The sequence below is a fragment of the Jaculus jaculus genome, chromosome 4 (assembly GCF_020740685.1).
Source record: "Jaculus jaculus isolate mJacJac1 chromosome 4, mJacJac1.mat.Y.cur, whole genome shotgun sequence".
In the NCBI taxonomy this organism is placed as follows: Eukaryota; Metazoa; Chordata; class Mammalia; order Rodentia; family Dipodidae; genus Jaculus; species Jaculus jaculus.
Window position 1 is genome coordinate 115151151 of NC_059105.1, and position 6607 is coordinate 115157757.

The 6607-nt window shown below is 47.6% G+C and overlaps 1 pseudogene; it reads right to left on the bottom strand.

Moving 5' to 3' along the window:
* Positions 1-1993: 1993 nt before the first annotated feature.
* Positions 1994-6221, bottom strand: LOC123460248 (annotated as a pseudogene).
* Positions 6222-6607: the final 386 nt, after the last annotated feature.

The following is a 6607-nucleotide window of genomic DNA, read 5'->3' on the forward strand; positions in this document are numbered from 1 at the left end:
CAAGATAAAAAAAAGATTATGTATTCATGCTTTTATTTTATTTTTTTCTAGAAGATATTACAAAACAGAGCTCAATTCCAGAAACTAATAAAAAGAGTGATTCTGTGTTACCAGGCTTTGACAAGTTTAGCTCTTGTCTGTGGGTAGCTTATAAGTGTCCCCTCCTCCTCTCCCCATTCATTTAAAGAAACCTCCTACATGGTGCTACTAAAATAAAAACTTACTCATCAGCTTAGTCAAGACTGAGCAGAATTTCTTTCAGAGGTTCCCTATGAATGAGTTCAGAACTAACAGGAATACAAAATGAAACTACTCAAGAGGATTATGAAAATGATTTGAAAAAATGTCAGAAAACACTTTGAGTGTGCATGAGCCCAGGGACAGGAGTGATACCAGCCCACCAGTGTTCCAAGAGCCCTAGCTTATGACAGCAAATGAACAACTTCAAGAACTGATGTGGGGGAGGGCTAGGGAGACGGCTCAACCATTAAAGTACGTGCCGTACAAGGATGAGTAATACCTGAGTTTGGATCCCCAGCTCCCATATCAAGAGCTGGGCATAGGGTGCACGCCTGTAACCCCAGTGCTAGGGAGGTGGAGACAGGGATCCCGATGGCTTGTCAGCTAGTATATGCAGGTCAGTGTGGTCCAGGTTCAGAGAGGCCTTACACATTAAAATAAGGTGGAGAGTAATTGAGAAAGACAACTAACCTTGACTTCTGGTTTACACACACACACACACACACACACACATATACACACGCACATGTACATACACACACATGTGTGTGCTCACACATATATGAGCACCCCTATTTAAGCAAGAAAAGGACTGATGTGGGACCATATGACACAAGTTCAAGATGAAGATGCCTAATGGACATAATGAGATCTTCTTGATCTTCTTGGGTCAGTAATCCACACTAAGCACATGGCTTCATGGAGGCCTGCTGGTCACCTGGCTATAATCGATACCTGTTTTGCTTTTTCCTAGCTCTGCTGTTTCCTAACTATGTGACTTGAGACAAGGTACTTAACCAGGCTGGATCCCAGTGCCCTTCATTACCTTGCAGTTAACGTTCACTCGAGAGGACGTAGGGTTCCCCACCTCACCCCCAATTCCACTAAGCTCACATCTGATTAGTCCCAAGCTTTAGTTGTAACAGTTTCCACCTCTGCTCTATGTGTTGCTTTTAGTCATTTATTTAGTTATGTGATTTATTATTTCTAATAGTGTAATGAGAACCCATCACCCCAAATGAGAGCTATGTCAAGGATGATGGCATCTTTTTTGTTTGTCTAGTCCCCAAGATCTCATTTTCTCTCTACTCGTCTCTCTACCCATGAGCTCACCATGCTCTTGATATCTGTGCTTCCCTTCTTTATATTTTTTAAATAAAAAAATTATTTGTTTATTTGACACATAAAGAGGGAGAGGGGGAGAGAGAGAGAGAGAGAGAGAGAAAATGGGCGCGCCAGGGCCTCCAGCCACTGCAAACAAACTCCAGATGCATGCGCCCCCTTGTGCATCTGGCTAACGTGGGTCCTGGGGAATTGAACCTGGGTCCTTTGGCTTTGCAGGCAAGTGCCTTAACTGCTAAGCCATCCTTCTAACCCTGAGCTTCCCTTTTTATCTGATTTAGCAATTCTATATGTATTCCTAGAAATCATGCATATTTTATCTCAATTATTTTAAGCATTTCACTTTCTTTACTTAAAAACAATATTCCACTCAAGAAAGAAAAAACCCAAAACGCATCCTCTGGCACTGACCAGTCTAAATGAGCACAAGTGCAGTCGATGGTGTGCCCTGCTGGCATGCCGTGAGGTGTGTCAGTAAACAAGCCCTTCCCTGCCTCAGCCCTGATCCCTGAGAAACACCAGTGATGTGTACTGTGTGAGAACTATGGTTCATGCAGTCAGATGTCACAAAGTTTGCCCCAGAATCTGTAGCCCTGACACTTAACACGGTCAGTGGTGGAGGCTCATAGTGTCAGCCATGTTTCCACAGCACTGGGTGAATATGGTGGGCAGGCTCCATGCTGGCAAAAACCAAGCCCATGTCATTGGACCAGCCCAGTCCATACAGCCAGAATGCTTCCCCAGCCAGAACCCTGTAGCCTCTGATTTCCTGTACCCTAACAGAAACCAGGAGCTAAGCAGGCTCTCCTCACAAGTCCATGATGTAGCAGCTGTCAAACAGCAGGGCAGAGACAATGCCAAAGCCAAGCAAGGCCGACTTTGCTCTCTGAGTATCGTAACGACCCTGAGAATAACCATGACCGGCAAGGCCACTGATTGGTAACAAGTGCTGAACTACATACAGTGTATTTGGCTTAGCAATGAAGTCTTGGCTGCAGTCAGATGCTTCTGTCCTCAGCCAATAATGCCTTTAAACACTGGAAGTTTAGTTCATTCCAACTGTCCAAATCTTGATCTTATTGGTCTGCACTTCAGAGGACAGTCTCCAGGACTACGCAAAAGAGACTTTCCCATTCTTTGGTGACCCATTCCTTTGACTAGTGAGTGTGTTCAGGCATGTGTGAGTAGATAAAGCCCATGTTTTCTTTAAAAAAAAAATTTTTTTTTTTTTGTTTTTCAAGGTAGGATCTCACCCTAGCCCAGGCTGATAATTTTTTTCAGTTTTTATTTTTTTATTTATTAGAGGAAGAGAGAGAGAATGGGAGCACCGGGGCCTCTAGCCAATGCAAATACATTCCAGATGCATGCGCCACCTTGTACATCTGGCTTACGTAAGACCTGGAGAATAGAACCGGGGTCCTTGGGCTTTGCAGGCAAGTGCCTTAACCACTAAGCCATTTCACCAGCCCAAAGCCCATGTTTTCACAGTTGTAGTCATTTACTGAGACATCTAGCTCATTGCAGTCCACGCTAAACACTGCCTTGTGTACCCTCAGAAGTGCTGAGTCCTGGCTCAGGAACTCCATTCCCAGTAGGCCACAGTGTTGTCAGTGGAGCCTGTCACAGCTTCTGTCCATCAGTCCTCACTCCCGCCCAGGTGTCCGTCTGGATGTCATAGATGACTACTCTGTGCGTATACCCCACAGCTTTGCAGACAAGTCATTTGACCCCAAATAAAGAAGTCCACCTTTTTATAGTAAAGTGCGTACACTCTGGGACTGTATGAAGTTAATGACGAGGTCTCAAAGTCTTCATGGTTCCCCAGTTGCTTTCCTTCACAAAATAGCTTTTAAATAAGCCTTCCAGAGCAAAACCTCTTTACATGCCATCTACCACACCTCTGTACAGGCATTTCTCACCTTATTCTGCTGCTTAGAGATGAGACAGGATGAAGATCAAACCCTGAACCATTTTAACAACAACAACAAAAAGAGAATTGGCCTCCCAGGGACAGAAGATGGAGACGTCCCACTTGAGGAGAGATGCCTGAGCTAGACTGCCCCAGGCAGTGTGATGAGATGGTCCAGGGTGTCATTGTTTTGCAGGTCTTCTGTCAACCTTCTGCGAATCTGCCAGAGAAGGACACGGAACGGAAATATTAACAAGCTCTGTCTCAGTCTTTTCTCTCATAGGTTATGGAAGCACTTTCCTGGACAGGATCTGGACCTCGTGCCCTGCTCGCCCATTATGCACCCGGAGGCAGCAGAGCCTTGACTATGCGGCCATGGTCCCCAAACCTGTGGCTGCTGCTCAGGCTCCACAGCTGCCTTGGTTGTTCTTAATGTTGTGAAAATGGCAAGCTCTATGTAACCATGGGGACCTACTTTCCTTCACTGAATGCTGTGCTTCTAGACTCATTGAGAGTATTTTATGTCACTGTGGTTCAGTTGTTCTGACTGCTGCATTGTGATAACACTTGATATTGCTGGTTGTTGTATTTTTGGGAGTCAAGGCCTTAGTATCGAGCCTAGGCTGGCCTTCAACTCACTATCCCCTACCCTAGTTTCTGAGTGCTGAGATTACAAAAGTGTACCATCATCTCTGGCTATCTTTTCACTTTAAAAAATATTTTATTTATTTACTTATATGAGAGAAAAGGGGGAAGACAGAGAAGGAGAGGGAGAGAGAGAGAAAATGGGCAAACCAGGGCCTCTAACCACTGCAAACCATCGCCAGATGCACTCCCTACCCTGTGCGTCCAGCTTTATGTGGGTACTGGGGAGTCAAACCTGGGTCCTTAGGCTTTGCCTTAACCACTGAGCAATCTCTTCAGCCCATATTTAATGTCTCTTATAAAGTTTTATGGTATTCCTTTTGGAGGTCTTGCACACCTATTGTTAGATTTATTCTCAGGAAAGTGACATTTGATAGTGCTGCTGTAAATAACATCATCTCTTTAGCTAAACTTCTCAGTGCAGAGCTTTCGAGCACTTCCACGCAGACATTTGTCAAGTCAACAGCATGACTTAACATCCCGCAGTGTCCTAATGGATCCCCATTGCGCACACTTCTACCAGAGAAGCAGTTAACCAGTACATCTCAGAGGCACAGGTAAAGGTAGAACATTTCATTTTTAAATTCTCTGCATGCTTCAGCATATTCCTCATTGCCTTCTGGTGATGGAGAAGGGAGCCAAACCTTTAACTTGCCCACTGAAAGTAACTTGGTCTCTTGGTCAAATTCTCATTCTTTTGAATAAATGCCCAGGAAAATCAAAATCCAGCTGCTCTCACAACTAGTAACTCACAACCCCATGGGGAATACCAGCAACAATGAGGAGGGCCTTCAGTGGAGTGGGGGCAGGGAGGAGGGAGACGAAGGGACCAGCACATGATGTGTCCATAAAAAGTTTCTGCTTAATAAAAAAAACAAAACAGAAATCCAGGTTTTCTACTTGGCCTTGTGCTGTCTCAGGCCAACAGCTTGACAAGGGAGAAGCTTGTGGAGTTTTGTGGCGTGTGGTAGGGCCACTGAACTCAGCCTGACTTGGAGGAAGAGCAAGCAGTGCTGGGGCCACAGCTGTTCGGTTCCTGTTGGCCAACAGAGCTTCTTCCCTAGCTTGGTATTTCCTCTGTCTGACCCTGATTCAGGCTCATAGAAAACTCCTAAGTCAAGTTGGCTAGACCTGACATATTGGCCACTAAGGGAGCTTCTAGAATAAAGCTGGCTTTGAAGACCTGTCTCTGCATGACCTCTACAAATGTCGTCTTTGGCATGCAAGCATTCCTCAAATGCTGTCCTTATTCCCCATGCAGTGGAGTCATGAGGAGCCCTGTGGTGGGATGGGTCATGTTATCCTTCTGCCTTCCAACTTGGCTTAGGGAGGCAGCTGTCCTGTGAGCGGACACACCATCCTGTCTCCTCCCCTGCCGGCCCATCTTGGAGCACATCTGTCAGCTCTCAGCCGCCTTCTTCTGCTCAGTCACCACAAAGGACCCTGCAACTAAACATTCCTCAGAGAAAGGCCTGTGCCTCCTGCCCTGAAGATCCCTACTTGGCCATATACCTGAGAAGTTGTCTCAACCCATTCCCTCGAGTTAAAGGAAGAAATAGAGGCCCAGACCAGCTTCACCATCCACCCGGAGCTCTCAGCCCTGTGAGCTGGGCTGGGCCTAGAGAACTTGGGTTTCTGTGACACATAGACAGGTGTCCTTTCTCTAACTCTCCAGTCTCCGTGTGCTTCCCTCTGGCATGAAGGTAACTGATGAGGTACTCTGTGAGCAGAGCTCCCCCGGCAGCACCAGGACACACTGATGACCTGCAGCATGAATTAAGTCCCATAGTCTGCTCCCAGTTGCAGACTAACGCTGGCCAGACAGAATTTGAAGCTAGCACCATGTCTTCAGGCCCGATTCCTAACCTCGCTGCAGCTATGGAGACTTGTGAGAGAGGGTGGACTGGATGTCCGGTCTTTTGTCATGCCTCTTTCTGTGGCCTTCATGATGATCAGAAAATCTCTGCAATTCTCTGAGTTCTGAAGGGCTGTGTGTTGAATGAGGTAGGTTCCCTCGTGGCTTTAGGGTGGGGCGTGCACCCACTGCTTCCCATCCATACGCCAAGCTGAGTGATGGTAGAGGTTGCTCGGTCACTTGACGTGGGCAGGCCACACATAGGTGAGAGGAGGTGTGACATAAGCTGCAGATGGACACGCATGATGTCTTGCCCCTTTGTGTTCGTGAGGGGCCCTATAACTTCCGGTGCAGAGGAACTGGCAGGGCAAGCCACACGGGCCCCGTCTCTTCCTGATGGGGAAATGCAGTGCGGATAAGGAGAGTCATTGCGAAGGCAGCATGTAACATCTCGGCTTCTCTGCTTAGGCACGCGCTGTGCCAGGCCCCGTCCTGGGAGCGGGGCCTGGGCAGAGGGAGACCCGCAGGGGCTTTACCATAGCGGCTCCGGCTCCACCCACGCTGGGTCGGTGAGGGTGCCCCCTATGCTTGATGTCTTCCCCACCCCCACCCACAAAAACACCCCAAGAGCCCGGTTCACAGAGGCTGCAGGAAAGTAAGCGTGTTAAACTTTGCGGACGGGTGAATGACAGAAGTCCCTTGCTGGGCTGTTCCTTCACAGCAGCAGCAGTTTCTTAGCTCCCTGCTCGCGTCGGGGCCCATCCGCGGCGCCATGAGAGGCGGTAGCTTTGCCAGGCCTCTGCTTTTCTCTGCCTTGTGCCTGAGCCGGTGTGGAC